General features: G+C 45.2%; 1 protein-coding gene and 1 pseudogene across 5 annotated transcripts in view; both read right to left on the minus strand.

The window, feature by feature from the left end:
* The window catches only part of UBXN2A (UBX domain protein 2A), a 73,803-nt gene that overhangs the window by 54,522 nt on the left and 3,175 nt on the right, over positions 1-16,106 (minus strand). The window contains exon 1 of one of the 5 annotated variants that reach the window (XM_055377535.2): positions 6,857-7,192. The exons of 1 other annotated variant lie outside the window; for it this stretch is intronic. The gene's annotated coding sequence lies outside the window, so the exon portion shown is untranslated. Of the gene's footprint in view, positions 1-5,662; positions 5,824-5,875; positions 6,076-6,842; positions 7,193-16,106 lie in introns of those variants that run through there. 3 more of the 5 variants (XM_055377533.2, XM_055377532.2, XM_055377531.2) reach the window with 3 other exon arrangements.
* Positions 818-4,008, minus strand: LOC129531523 (succinate dehydrogenase cytochrome b560 subunit, mitochondrial-like; annotated as a pseudogene).

A 16,106-nucleotide genomic window follows, 5' to 3' on the forward strand; every position in this document is an offset into this window, starting at 1 on the left:
AAAAAAATAGCCAGGTATGGTGGCGTGCGCCTATAGTCCCAGCTACTCAGCAGGCTGAGGCAGGGGAATCGCTTGAACCCGGGAGGCGGACATTGCAGTGAGCCGAGATCACGCTACTGCACTCCAGCCTGGTGACAGAGTGAGACTACGTTTAAAAAAAACAAAAAACAAAAAACAAAAATTAGCCAGGCATGATGGCACATGCCTGTAGTCCCAAGCTACTCAGGAGGCTGAGGCAGGAGAATCGCTTGAACCCGGAAGCAAAGGTTGCAGTGAACTGAGATTGCACTACTGCACTCCAGCCTGGATGTCGAAGTGAAACTCTGTCTAAAAATAAATAAATAAATAAATAAATAAAAGAATTAAATGTGGCTGGACACAGTGGCTCATGCCTGTAATCCCCACACTTTGGGAGGCCCAAGGGGGCAAATCACTTGAGGCCAGGAGTTTGAGACCAGGCTGGCCAACCTGGCAAAACCCTGTGCCTACTAAAAATACAAAAACTAGCTGGACGTGGGAACACACACCTATAATCCCCAGCTACTCGGGAGGCTGAGGCACGAGAATTGCTTGAACCTGGGAGGCAGAGGTTGCAGTGAGCTGAGATCATGCCACTGTACTCCAGTTCAGCCTGGATGACAGAGTGAGACCCTGTCTCAAAAAAAAAAAAAAAGAGAAGGAAAAAAAAGAATTAAATGCATAATTAAAAATTAAATTAAAAATTGCACATTACAATTTTATTTTTTAAAACATATATTTCATGGTCAAAAGGAATTTGAGGAGAAAAAAATGCAAAAACAAACAAAAAACTGGCCACTTTTTTTTAGATTATGGATTTGTATCAAGGTATTATACAATCACACATGCTATCTTTATACAGAAGCTTACATTTCTTTTTAAGGATAAGGCCATTCCAGGTATTAAACACGAGGGAAAAGAAACCAATGGATCACATTTCCATGTTGGGTTCCTTTTACTTAGATCTTCTATGGAATGTGATTAGGCCCCCAAGCCTCCAAAAGCAACCAACTATGATAGCATCAGAACCAAATACTTAAAAGACAGTTCATTTGTATATTTTGTGAATTCTGGTTTACTATATACTAAGTGATAGAAAATGAAATCTTTTGGAAAGTTTCAGCTTATTTTAGCTGTAATCATAGTAATGAAGAAAATATATTTTTGTCCTTTCCTAGAAATTTTTAATGGGCTAGTTATATACTCCAAGGACCAAAGTGGTAGTGACAACTGTAATTTAAATGAGAAAATCCTACGGGAAAGCTGACACTTAGGCAGAGACTGGCAAGGTTACTTACTGAGTCATTCCAGAGCTGACCAAGACATTCCCATTCCAGGACATTCTCATTCCAGGGCTCCATACTGAAATGTTATCTTATGTCACAAAGGGCCCTCCCCCCTTTTTTTAATAAGTATTTTAATTCAGTTTCAGAAAAAAGTGGTACATGACTTGGATGAGAAAGCATAAAATTAAGAGGCTTTTCTAGAAATGCAAGAAAAAAAACTTTAATATATTCAATAATTTTCTGGATCTTCCTCTTGGGTCAAAAGCTATATATTTTCTCCTCAAAGCAGCTGCTCCAAGAACTAACTAGTCCTCTTTATCTCTCTCTAGCTGGGACAGACTAATTCTGCTCCACTCCCACCTCTCTTCTTTCAGTAACACTGCGTAGGTGTTAATGGCCTGGCTCTCACCAATGAACAGAACTGTCCTTTAAGCCAGCAACTCACAGGCAGTGGTGCCCAAAGCCTCACCCCCAGTCCCCAGGGCAGAAGCCACAGAGCTGGCATTGTTTCCAATATCCCAGGAAGAAGGAGCCAAAAGCTGACGTTCAGCACAAATCAAAGCCCAATATGGAGAGAGAATAACTGCTTCTAGGCCCAGATTAGGCAAGCTGTGGGCAAAAAAAGGGGAGTTTTTGCAGCCACCCCATCTTTAGAAACAAGGGGAAAACTAGACCCTTTTCCACTATTACGGTCTACAAGGTACTGTACTGTTCCAAGGGGATCTGAAAGCGCAAAAGGATCTAAACAAATAAGGAGAACTTTTCCCAGGGTGGAGATTAGACTGACAAACTGAAAGATGGGTGAATACAATAATGTGTAGGAAGATGATGCTGGTCACCTCAGTTCTTCACACAGCTGCCAGCCCTACAAATAAGACAGTAAGAACCAGGATAACCACTCCAGACTGGTATATAGCTGGGGAATCTTCAGGCCTTTTCCTAGGTCCCACATCAAGTGTTGGATCCCATTCCAGGTATGATACATGAGAGGGAAGACGAGTGCAAACTTAGTTGTGTCCATCAGTGCTGGCCCCAGACACAGGGACCAATGAGTTCCAAATAAGACTTAAACTTTCCTGGGAGTAACAGGGCTGACATGCCAAAAAGAGACCCCTGTGCTCAAAGCAATACCAGAGCCATGGTGGCAGATGGACATCGACATGGGAAGACACCAACTGTAGATAGTGACGTGGGGAGATACGGGACGGTTTGAACCTGTGTTCTTATTCCAGAACCATTCCATCTCTTCTTTGGCCATGGTTCCCAAAGGAACAGCATTTCTGATACAAAGCTGAGGGCTAAAGTGCGCTCGGAGGCAATGACCACTCCAACATGTCTCAGCAAGAGTGCAGCCATCTTGGGTTCTGGTCTGGACGGAAATGCAAAGCCCATTTTAAATATAATCTCCTTTAGCTGGGCACGGTGGTTTAAGCCTGTAATCCCAGCACTTTGGGAGGCCAAGACGGGCAGATTACCTGAGGTCAGGAGTTCGAGACCAGCCTGACCGACATGGTGAAACCCTGTCTCTCTCTACTAAAAATACAAAATTAGCTGGGTGTGGTGGTGCATAACTGTAATCCCAACTACTTGGGAGGCTGAGGCAGGAGAATTACTTGAACCCAGGAGGCAGAAGTTGCCATGAGCCAAGATTGGGTCATTGCACTCCAACCTGGGTGGGAAGAACAAAACTCTATCTCAAATAAATAAAAACATACATACATACAATCTCCTTTAGAAAACCTTCCATGATTCCTCCAATAGGTGTGAATATAAAATTATTAACATGAGAAGAGATCAGTTAGGTACTCTTAAATTTTCAACGCCTTCATTGCCACAATTCTAGTCCCAACCACCATCAACTCTAGGTGGTCTCCTCACTTCCATTCTTGTCCCCATCCAATCCAGTTTCTACACAGCAGTCAGGATGACTTTTTGAAATAAAAAGTTGGCCAGGCACGGTGGCTCACGCCTGTAATTCCAGCACTTTGGGAGGCTGAGGTGGGCAGATCAGAAGGTCTGGAGTTCGAGACCAGCCTGGCCAACACAGTGAAACCCCGTCTCTACCAAAAATACAAAAAACTAGCCAAGCATGGTGGTGCATGCCTGTAATCCCAGCTACTCGGGAGGCTGAGGCAGGAGAATCGCTTGAACCCGGGAGGCAGAGGTTGCAGTGAGCGGAGATTGCACCACAGCACTCCTGCCTGTGCGAGACTCCGTCTCAAAAAAAAAAAAAAAAAAGTTGTTTGTAGTAAGACTTACCTTGCTTTAAACTTTTTTTTTTCCTGACGGAGGTAAACCTTTAAACTACTTCCTATTACTGTTAAAATAACGTCCAAGTCATTTGGGTAATATTACAGGAGAGTTCATTGTACTGTTCTCTCCCTACATTTGAGTGGTTTGAAAAGTTTTCTATAAAAGTTTAAAAAAGAAAAAGAAACAGAAAAAGCTGGTCGCAAATCCTTAACATTGCTTAAAAGGCCCTGCATCAGCCACGGTGGCTCACGTCTGTAATCCCAGCACTCTGGGAGGCCGACGCGGGTGGATCACCAGAGGTCAGGATTTTGAGACCAGTCTCACCAACACAGTGAAACTCCATCTCTACTAAAAATACAAAAATTAGCCGGGCATGGTGGCGCGCATTATAGTCCCAGCTACTCGGGAGGCTGAGGCAGGAGAATCGCTTGAATCCGGAAGAGATTGCAGTGAGCCGAGATCGTGCCGCTGCACTCCAGCCTGGGTGACAGAGCGAGACTCTGTAACAAAAAAAAAAAAAAAAAAAAAAAAAAAAAGCCCTGCATCATCTCTCTGGCCCTAACCTACTTTATCACAGCACCCTTTTGCTTCCCACACAACAACTGCTGAAGTTCCTGAAATGACCATCTTCCCTAGCCTCCGCGCCATCTATTTCCTTTGCCTGAGCCTTTCTTCTCTCCTTTGGGAGTCATCTTCCCCTAATTCCTATTTATCCCTAATATCTAAGCTCAATATCTAAGTTTTACTTTCCTAGGAAAACTTTCCCAGCTGGGATAAGTCCCCCTGTTACCTTCTCTCACAAACAACTTACATTCTTTGTTTTAGCCTCTGTCTTTGCTTATTGGCATTTATTTGTGTGATTATTTCTTTTATTTTACTTTTTGAGATGGAGTCCCGCTCTGTCACCCAGGCTGGAGTGCAGTGGCACCATCTTGGCTCACTGCAACCTCTAACTCTCGCCAGCTCAAGCTATTCTCCTGCCTCAGTTTTTCTGAGTAGCTGGGATTACAGACGCCCCCCATCACGCCCAGCTAATTTCTGTATTTTTAGTAGAAAGAGACGGGGTTTCACCATGTTGGCCAGGCTGGTCTAGAACTCCTGACCTCAGGTGATCTGCCCACCTCAGCCTTTCAAAGTGCTGGGATTACAGGCGTGAGCCATCGCTCCGGGCCCTGATTATTTGCTTAATATCTGTTTTGCCCAATGACACTGTACAGTCTAAAGGCAGAGTCTGTAATTGTCACTATCATATCCTTAGCATTCAGTACACAGTAGGTACTAAAATTTTTTTGAATGAAAAAAATTAAATCAAGTGTATGCTAATTATTATACATTATTAAATTAAAATGCAAGTAAAGTACCCTCCACAGTGCCCAGCTGAAAACGACTGCTCAGTAAGTGTGAGCTTCCATTAACACTGGACTCCAGTCAGCCTCATATCACTAGTGTGCTTAACCACTCCCTCCTGCACACATTTTTTACACATTTTTGGACTCCGCCAGTGCCTAGCACTAACATTAGTGTTATAAAAAGATACTCTGTATTCACTGAATTTAATTGCCTTTTAAATAAATCCGACTTTCAGCATATTTAGACAGAAGACACAACATGAACTTTTAAAGTTTCCCCCCTAAAAACAAACTGCAACCGGCCAGACTTCATACTACCACATTATTTTCTGCATTCGAATCAAAACAAATCAGCAGTTTCCTATCTTTACTTATCTCAAGTTACGTACATAGGAACCAACGCTGGATGCCACACGAACATTCATCATTGCTGACAAGTAATAAACTCTTTTATTACTGGCAGCGAAAAGGAAAAAAAAAAAGGCACCAAGAAGAAATTAAGGAAATGTGAAATCAGCGAACACCAGGCCTTCAAAACATCAGAGAAAGTGAGTGGTGGGAGTCGGGTGAAGTCACTAATAGGCATACTTTGTATCACTGGACTGCGATCGTGCAGCGTTCGCCTTTGAAAATAGAAACATTGGGTTGCGCATAACTAAGTTTCGGAACGCCCTGCGAGAGAACCAGGAGCTGTGCCTTCAGCTAGCTCGCAAGTCAAGCCGCAGGCAGAGTCAGGGGCTCGGGGTCGCCGCTCACCTGGGCTGGGCGGGACCCTGGCCCGGGCTCCGCCGCCGGCGCCCCTTCCCGAGTCGCAAACACGCGGCCCTCCAGAGCGAGACTCCCCCCGACACCGACGATCCGCGGCGGCCAGGCCACAGGCCGCGACCCCTCGGCCCCAGCCGGCAGGCGACCGCCCCACCCCGCCCCGCCCTCACCCCGCCGGACGCGGCGCGGCCCCGGGACGCTCACCTCCGGGCACGGCCTCCCGGCCTCACTCAGCTCAGGCACCGCAGGCACCGTTTGGCCGCGGGCTCCGTTTGGCTGGAGCCCTTCAGAGCCGCAGCGCCGCCGCCCCAGACCGCCTCAGGTTCCGCGGCCGCGCCGCTGAGATCCCGCCAGCCTCTCTCTGTCTTCGCCAGGCGCCCAAGCGCGCGCCGACGCCGGCTCCGCGCAGACCCGAGGAGCGCGCGCGGACGCGGGGGCGCGCCGAGGGCGGGGCTTGCCGCGGCCGGGCGCTTCAAGTCCCGGCGGGAACGGCGCTAATGGCCGCCTCCCCTTCCCGCCACTGGCCGGGCGGCTAGCTGTCTTCTTGGGTAGGGGAGATGCAGGCAGCTCGGTGTGTGCTCACCAGAGAACCCAGCGTGTGCTTACCTGGGTACCTCCTCAGCCTCAGAAACCATGGAGAGACGTCCCTGCATTCTGACAATGTTGAACTTGACCTGAGCCCTGTGGACAACGACGTTGAAGAAACCCCCACCCACCTTTTTTTTTTTTTTTTTTTTGAGACTAAATCTCGCTCTTGTCCCCCAGGTTGGAATGCAATGGCGCGATCTTGGCTCACCGCAACCTCCGCCTCCCGGATTCGAGCGATTCTCCTGCCTCAGCCTCCGGAGTAGCTGGGATTACAGGCGCCTGCCACCACGCCCGGCTAATTTTTGTATTTTTAGTAGAGACGGGGTTTCACCATGTTGGCCAGGCTGGTCTTGAACTCCTGACCTCAGGTGATCCGCCCGCCTTGGCCTCCCAAAGTGCTGGGATTACAGGCGTGAGCCACCGCGCCCGGCCCCTTTGTGTTCCTAAAAGGACTTACTACACGCAAACGCCCTTCCGCATGTGACTTGGTCAGGACTCAAGGATGCCCCCGTCGTTAGCTGTGACAAGGTCAGGCCCAGACCCTCTAAATTCCAGTTCTTCGCCTCGCAAATAGTTAGCTGACCTGCCTGTACTCACGATGTGGACAAATCCCGGCTGCCTTGACTTGACAGGACTTGAGTGAAGCAGCTCTCCCTGGGCCTCTCTACACGGTGACCGAGCCTCAGCCGCAGCCAGCGAGCAGCCCTCCTCATCCACCGCCTGAAAATAGACGGACCCCAGGGAAACAGTCTCTGTGTAGTCTCATCGCTGCCACCTCCAGTCTTCTCCCCACTTCCCCACACCCGGGTCTTTCTAGCCCTGTTCACTCATCTCTGTAAAAGGAAAGCCCTTTTCTGCCTGACCCAGGAGATCGCTGCAGATCTCATGGTTGGAGAGTTCTCCCGGTTGCTGTAGCCTCCCCCAATCCCCACTCTCAGTTGCAATAGTTTCTTTCCCTTTTCTTGGATCTCTTCCACTGAACTCTCTCCTTACGTATATCCAGATTTGTTTTTTATTTTATAGTCCAGCATTCTCCCGATTGCAACAGTCCTTCCTATTGCAATAGTTCTCCACCCTTATTGCAATAGTCCTTTTCCCCCCTGTTGCAATAATCCTTTCCGAATAAAGTCTCGGTTTGCCTAAATCGGGATTTATTTGTAAGTCTTTAGTGCTGGGACTCAGATTGAGATTGATCCTCACCTACAGACCCATGCCGTTCCCCCCACCACCACCTCCCTCATCTCCTGTTCAGCGATTTTGGGAGCCCGTGGTGAGTTCAAATCTCACTGCTCATGAGACCGTGTCTGTTGAAGCACAATAAGGAGTTAAATTGATCCCGTTAGGCAAAGAGACTTTTCTTTGACCCTTCTGTGAGAGCTCTTCCGATTTTGTGGTCCCAGCACCATTTAATGAAGAGAGGATTCTTCCCTTGTCAAAAATCAATTGACCATGGATGTATAAATTTATTTCTGTACTCTCAATTCTATTCCATTGATTATGTATCTTATCTTTATGCTAGTACCATACTATTTTGATTACTGTAGCTGTATAGTAGCTGTATACAGCTGTATAGTAGCTGTATAGAAATCAGGAAGTTTGAGTCCTCCAACTTTGCTCCTCTTTTTCAAGATTGTTTTGTCCCTTGCAGTTCTGTACGAATTTTAGCTCAGCTTTTCCATTGCTGTTAAAAAAAAAAAAAAAAAAAAAGGGAGGGGGGGCCACTGGGATTTTGACAGGGATTGCTTTGAATTGGTAGATCAATTTGAGGAGTATTGATACCTTCAATTTTTTTTTTGAGATGGAGTTTTGCTCTTGTTGCCCAGGCTGGAGTGCAATGGCATGATCTCGGCTCACTATAACCTCCGCCTCCCGGGTTCTAGTGATTCTCCTGCCTCAGCCTCCCAAATAACTGGGATTATAGGCATGCACCACCACGCCCAGCTAATTTTTGTATTTTTAGTAGAGACAGGGTTTCACCATGTTGGTCAGGCTGGTCTTGAACTCCCGACCTTAGATGATCCACCCACCTCGGCCTCCCAAAGTGCTGGTATTACAGGTGTGAACCAACACACCCAGCCGGAGTATTGATATCTTAACAATACTGGTGCGATGACTCACTTTATATATAAAGTCTTCAAATCCTTAAGCATGAATATTTTTCCATTTATAGTCATGCGCCACATAACAACCTTTCGGTCCATGACTTACAGCATATGTGATGGTGGTCACATAAGATTATAAGGCCATATTTTTACTGTATCTTTTCTATGTTTAGATACACAAATACCATCATGTTACAATTGTCTACAGTATTCAATACAGTAACATGCTGTCCAGGTTTGTAGCCCGGGAGCAAGGCTATGCCATATTGCCTAGATGTGTAGTACACTATACCATCCAGGTTTGTGTAAGTATACTCTGTGATGTTCACACAACGACGAAATCACTCACACAACACATTTCTCAGAAGGTGCCCCCATCGTTAAGCAATACATGACCATACTTAGACCTTCTTTCATTTCTTTCAGCAGTGTTTTATAGTTTTCCACGTACAAGTCTCGTACCTCTTTGGTTAAATATATTTCAAAGTATTTTATTCTTTTTGATGCTATTGTAAAAGGAGTTGATTTATTTCCTTTTTAGATTTTGTATTGCCAGTATTTGGAAATACCACTGATTTTGTGTGTTGATCTTGTATCTAACAACTTTGCTGAATTCACTTATTAGCTCTAATCATTTGCTAGAGATGGGGTCTCCGTACATTGCCCAGGTTGATATCGAACTCCTGGGATCAAGTAATCTTCCACCACAGTGTCCTGAGTAGCTAGGACCACAGACGTGTGCCACCATGCCCGACCAATTAAAAAAAATTTTTTTTTTGTAGAGATGGAGTTTCACTGTGTTGCCCAGGCTGGTCTCGAACCCCTGGCCTCAAACTATCCTCCTGCTTGGGCCTCCCAAAGCACTGGGATTACAGGTATGAGATACCACACTTGGCCTCAGTTTTATTTATTTCTTTCTAATGTGGATGCCTTTTATTTCTTTTTATTGTCTAACTGCTCTAGCTAGAACTTCCAGTACAATGTCAAATAGAAATGAAGAGGCTGGGTGTGGTGGCTTACACCTGTAATCTCAGCACTTTCGGAGGCTGAGGCAGAATTGCTTGAGCCCAGGAATTTGAGACCAACCTGGAGCAACATAGCGAGACTCCATTACTAGACTTAAAAAAAACAGAAAAGAAATGATGAGGCCGGGCACGGTGGCTCATGCCTTTAATCCCAGCCCTTTGGGAGGCTTAGGCAGGTGAATCACTTGAGGCCAGGAGTTCGAGACCAGCCTGGGCAACATGGTGAAACCCTGTCTGTACTAAAAATACAAAAATTAGCCAGGCGTGGTGGCAGGCACCTGTAATCCCAGCTACTCGGGAGGCTGAGGCAGGAGAATTGCTTGAACCCAGGAGGCAGAAGTTGCAATGAGCCGAGATCACGTCACTGTACTCCAGCCTGGGTGACAGAGCAAGATTCTGTCTCAAAAAATGATGAGAGTGGGCTTCTTTTTCTTGTTGCTAATTTTAGAGAAAAAGCTTTCAGTCTCTCTCACCATTGAGTATGATGTTAGGTGTATGTTTTTCTTTTTCTTTTTTTTTTTTTTTGAGACAGAGTCTCTCTCCATCCCCACAGCCCATAGTAATCTCTATTCTACTTTCTTTCTCTTTTTTTTTTTTTGAGCTAGGATTTTCACCAGGTTGCCCAGGCTAGTCTCAAACTCCTTGACTCAAAGCAATCCTCCCACCTTGGCCTCCCAAAGTGCTATGATTACAGGTCTGAGCCACCACGCACAGCCTATTCTACTTTCTGTCTCTCTGAATTTGCCCATTCTAGATACCTCATATACGTGGACTCCTACAATATTTGTTCTTTTTTGTCCGGCTTATTTCACTTAGCATAATTATTTTCAAGTTCATTCATGTTATAGCATGTGTCAGTATATCATTCCCGTTTATGGTTGAATAAGATTCCATTGTATGTATATATTACATTTTGCTTATCCATCCATATGTTGATGGCCATTTGGGTTGCTTCCACCTTTCTGCTATCTTGAATAATGGTGGTATGGACTTTGGTATACAACTATTTGATTGACTCCTTACTTTCAATTTTTAAAAATTTTTGTTTTATTGTGGCAAGAATATTTATTTATTAATTTATTTATTTTTGAGACAGCCTCCCCCTGTCACCCAGGCTGGAGTGCAGTGGTGCAATCTTGACTCACTGCAACCTCCCCCTCCCAGGTTCAAGGGATTCTCTCACCTCAGCTTTTCTGACTGGCTGGGATTAAAGGTGCCCCTCAACCATGCCCAGCTAATTTTTGTATTTTTAGTAGAGATGGGGTTTCGCCATGTTGACCAGGCTGGTCTTGAACTCCTGACCTCTGGTGATCCACCCACCTCGGCTTCCCAAAGTGCTGGGATTACAGGTGTGGGCCACCGTGCCTGGCCTTTTCAATTTTTTTGAGTATATACCTAGAAGTGGAATAGGGTATTTCTGTGTTTAACTTTTCAAGGACCAGTCATATTGTTTTCCAAATAGCAGCACCATCTTACATTCCTACCAGCGATGTACTAGTGTTCTAATTTCTGTACATCCTCCCAACACTTGTTATTTTCTCTGTGTGTGTATGTGTATGTGTGTTTATAACTATCCCGCCCTAATGAGTATGAAGTGTATCTCACTATGGTTTTGATTTGCATTTCCCTGATGACTAGTGATGCTGAATATCTTTTCATGCGCCTATTGGCTAGTTGTATATTTTTTTTGGAGAAATGCCTATTTAGCTCCTTGCGAATTTTCAAATAGGTTTTTTGTTGTTGTTGTTGAGTTACAGGAGTTTTTGGGTTTTAAAAAATACATATTATGGATAGTAATCCCTTATCAGATATGTGATTTGCAAATCTTTCCTCTGATTCTGTGAATTGTCTTTTCACTTTGGGGTTAGTATCCTTTGATACAGAAGTTTAAAATTTCAGTAAAATTAATTTATTCTTGTTTTGCCTGTACTTTTGGTGTCACATCCGAGAAACTATTGCCAAATACAATGTCATGAAGATTTCTGTTTTTTTCTAAGCATTTTATAGCTTTAGCTCTGACATTTAGGTATTTGCTCCATTTTTTTGTTTGTTTTTTTGAGACAGGGCCTTGCTTTGTTGCTTGGGCTGGAGTGCAGTGGTGCGATCTCGGCTCACTGCAACCTCTGCCTCCCAGGTTCAAGTGATTCTCCTGCCTCAGCCTCCTGAGTAGCTGGGATTACAGGTATGCACCGCCACACCCAGCTAATTTTTTGTATTTTTAGTAGAGACGGGGTTTTACCAAGTTGGCCAGGCTGGTCTTGAACTCTTGACCTCAGGTGATCTGCCCACCTTGGGCTCCCAAAGTGCTGGGATTACACGCATGAGCTACCACACCCAGCCTTGTTTTTCTATTCTATATTTATCTCCACTCTATTCTTTATTTCCTTCTGGTAGCTTGGGTTTAGTTTGCTCTTTTTCTAATTTCTTTCTGTGTTGACTTTTTAGTTATAAGGGTACAGACCGAGTAATTTGTTTATTAGATACTCTCCAAAGTACTTTTCACAGTAGCTATTTCATAGGTACATAATAGAGTTCAGTGAATGCTGTTTGAATTCACATAGAAGGACGATGGGTGGCACTCAGCAATCTGCTCCTCATCCTGCATCCTCTTTACCAATTGGTAGCCCTGCCAACCATCCAGTTCAGGACAGAAACCAAGTAAGCATCTTTGAGCATTTCCTTCCCTTGAGATGAATATCTAGGTCAGCACTGTCCAGTAGAACTTTCTGTGATGATGGAACTGTTTCTGCATTGTCCAACACATTGGCTACTAGCAACATTTGCTTATTGAATATTTGAAATGTGGTAGTGTGACTGAGGAAATGAATTTTTAATTTCTGAAATTTAAATAACTACATGTGGCTAGTAATCACATTGGACAGTGCACAATTCTAATGTCAACCACTTTTTTTTTTTTTTTAACACAGAGTCTTGTTCTGTTGCCCAGGCTGGAGTGCAGTGGTGCGATCTCACTGCAACCTCCGCCTCCTGCGTTCAAGCGATTATCCTGCCTCAGCCTTCTAAGTAGCTGGGACTACAGGCGTGCACCACCACACCCAGCTAATTTTTGTATTTTTAGTAGAGACAGGGTTTCACCATGTTGGCCAGGCTGGTCTCAATCTCCTGACTCCAGGTGATCTGCTCCTCTCGGCCTCCCAAAGTGCTGGGATTACAGGCATGAGCCACCACTCCCGGCCTAATGTCAATAGTTCTGATTTTGCCTCTTGATTTAGTGTTTCTCAAATGTTTCATGGCTCTTAAAGATGCAGTCCCATGGATTGCATCCTACACCCACCAAATCAGGACCATCTCTTCATTGATGGCCTCCCTATAGACTTGCAGTGTTTCACTTTAGCTCCATTGGAGGTACAGTTTTGTTTTTTGTTTCTGTTTTTGTTTTTTTTCTTTTGAGACAGGGTCTTGCCCTGCTGCCCAGGCTGGAGTGCAGTGGAGTGACCAAGGCTCACTACAGCCTCAAACTGCTGCGCCCAAGTGATCCTCCTGCCTCAGCCCCCTGAGTAGCTGGGACTACAGGTACTTACATCATGACCAACTAATTTATGGCTCTTGCTTAGGTGTCATGTTTAAGAATACTTTATTCTTTTATTATTTATTTATTTATTTGAGACAGAGTTTTGCTCTTGTTGCCCAGGCTGGAATGCAATGGTGCGATCTCAGCTCACTGCAACCTCTGCCTCCCGGGTTCAAGCGATTCTCCTGCCTGAGACTCCTGAGTAGCTGGGATTACAGGCATGCACCACCAGGCCCAGCTAATTTTGTATTTTTAGTAGAGATGGGGTTTCTCCATGTTGGTCAGGCTGGTCTCGAACTCCTGACCTCAGGTGATCCACCCGCCTTGGCCTCCCAAAGTGCTGGGATTACAGGCATAAGCCCCCACGCTTGGCCTATTCTTTTTATTTTTATTAGATCTATTTCATGATTTAAAAATTTTTTTGGTCATTTTTTGCTCATTAGTTTTTAATCTCTCCTTTATTTTTAAATTTAATTTAATTTTTTTGAGATGGAGTCTTGCTCTGTTGCCCAGGCTGGAGGGCAGTGGTGCGATCTTGGCTCACGGCAACCTCCAATTCCTGGGTTCAAGCAATTCTCCTGCGTCAGCCTCCCGAGTGGCTGGGACTACAGGCGTGTGCCACCATGCCCAGCTAATTATTTTATATTTTTAGTAGAGACGGGGTTTCACTGTGTTAGCCAGGATAGTCTCTATTTCCTGACCTTGTGATCCACCTGCCTCGGCCTCCCAAAGTCTGGGATTACAGGCGTGAGCCACTGCGCCTGGTTGTCATGATGATTCTTTTGTGATTTTCTGTTTTTACTGTGAATCATATTCATGGGACTTTATTTTTGTGCTTTCTGTTGAAGGTATATTCTGTCAGAGATGATTTATGTTTGCTTCAGCTTTATGCTTAGGATCACTTTTGACTCAAGTCTATTTAACTTAAATTATTGTCCTGAGGGTCTTCATACCTAGCCTTGGTGAATTCAGGCTGTAAACCTGTTGATCAGTGTGTTGTTATGAATTCTCAAGGGACCCTCCCAACCCCGCACCCCCACCCACTGCTCCCCACTCTTAGTGTCAGTGTTGGGAAAGGTGGGCAGTTCTCCTTGCAGTCTCCTGGAGATGAGTGAAGGTTGGTGCGTTTATTTCTAATTCACTCATACTTAGCTTTATCCTTATTGAAGCAGGATTTTGCGGGATGGTTGCATTAGATTCCATATATTTAGCAGATTTTAGGCCTCACTACTGTCTTTTGCATTTCTTTTTTTTTTTTTTTTTTCCCCAAGACGGAGGGGGAAAAATCCTGCTCTGTCACCCAGGATAGAGTGCAGTGGCATGATCTCAGCTCACCGCAACCTCTGCCTCCGGGGTTCAAGCAATTCTCCTGCCTCGGCCTCTCGACTAGCTGGGATTACAGGTGCCCACTACCACGCCTGGCTAGTTTTTGTATTTTTAGTAGAGATGGGGTTTCACCATGTTGGCCAGGCTGGTCTCGAACTCCTGACCTCATGATCCGCCTGCCTCAGCCTCCCAAAGTTCTGGGATTACAGGCGAGAACCACTGCACCTGGCCTGCTTTTTCTTTTTCTTTTTTTTTTTTTGAGACGGAGTCTCGCTCTGTCACCCAGGCTGGAGTGCAATGGCATAATCTCGGCTCACTGCAATCTCTGCCTCCTGGGTTCAAGTGATTCTCCTGCCTCAGTCTCCTGAGTAGCTGGGATTACAGTCGCCTGCCATCATGCCTGGCTAATTTTTGTATTTGTAGTAGAGACGGGGTTTCACTATGTTGCTCAGGCTGGTCCTGAATTCCTAAACTCAAGATCCACCCACCTTGGCCTCCCAAAGTTCTGGGATTACAGGTGTGAGCCACTGTGCCCGGCCTTGCATTTCTTCACGCAGAGAAAATAGGTCAAATTCACTGGGGTTGAGCAAATGCATTGGAAATGAAAGCTGTCTTTAGAGCCCTTGCTTACTTGTTCTGGGTTCCTGCTGTGACTTAGGTTTGATCTGAGCATTCCTTAGTATCTTGCCACCTCTTGCATGTACTGCAGGTTTTTTTTTTAAGTTCAAAAAGTATTTAACCAACGTTTTAGTTATTTCCTCTAGTATGTACTGTAGAAAACAGGCAACTGTTCCATATCTCTTTTCTTTTCTTATTTTTGTTTCTGAGACAGGGTCTTACTCTGTTGCCCAGGTTGGAGTGCAGTGGTGAGGTCTTGGCTTACTGCAGCCTCCGCCTTTCAGGTTCAAGTGATTCTCATGCCTTAGCCTCCGAATATCTGCGATTACATTATAGGTACCCACCACCAGGCTCATTTTTGTATTTTCAGTAGAGATGGGGTTTCGTCATGTTGGCCAGGCTGATCTTGAACTCCTGGCCTCAAGTGATCTGCCTGCCTTGGCCCCCAAAGTGCTGGGGTTACAGGCAAGAGCCACTGAGCCCAGCCCCCCTTTTTTTTTGAGATGGAATCTCGCTCTGTCGCCCAGGCTGGAGTGCAGTGCAGAGCGATCTTGGCTCACTGCAACCTGAGGCAATTCTTTGCCTCAGTCTCCCGAATAGCTGAGATTACAGGTGCCCACCACCATACCCAGCTAATTTTTTTGTATTTTTAGGAGAGACAGGGTTTCACCATCTTGGCCAGGTTGGTCTTGAACTCCTGATCTCATGATCCACCCACCTTGACCTCCCAAAGCACTGGAATTACAGGCGTGAGCCACTGCGCCTGGCCTCCTTTTTAAAAAATTTTATTTTAATTTATAGAGATGGGGTCTCACTACATTGCCCAGCCTGGTCTTGAAATCCTGAGCTCAAGCGATTCTCCTACCTTGGCCTCTCTAAATTCTGGGATTATAGGCATGAGCCACTGCAACCAGCCCTTTTTCTTTCTCTTTTTTAAAATTTTATTTTAATTTATAGAGATGGGGTGTCACTATGTTGCGCAGGCTGGTCTTAAATGCCTGAACTCAAGCCATCCTCCCACCTCAGCCTCCCAAAGTGCTAGGATTATAGGTGTGAGCCACCTTGCTTGGCCTTATCTTTTTCAAGCCTTCCTTTCTTTTGTCTACAATTTTGTGGTTCAACATGTATCTCAGGGGTCATTACCTCTCAGAGGTTTTCCCTAAAATCCCTGCTGGAATTAATGGTCTCTGCCTCATTCTTTCTTTTCACATTGTATTGCAGTTTACTGGTTTCTTCCCTATCTT

The sequence above is a fragment of the Gorilla gorilla genome, chromosome 12, assembly GCF_029281585.2.
Source record: "Gorilla gorilla gorilla isolate KB3781 chromosome 12, NHGRI_mGorGor1-v2.1_pri, whole genome shotgun sequence".
Classification (NCBI taxonomy): Eukaryota; Metazoa; Chordata; class Mammalia; order Primates; family Hominidae; genus Gorilla; species Gorilla gorilla.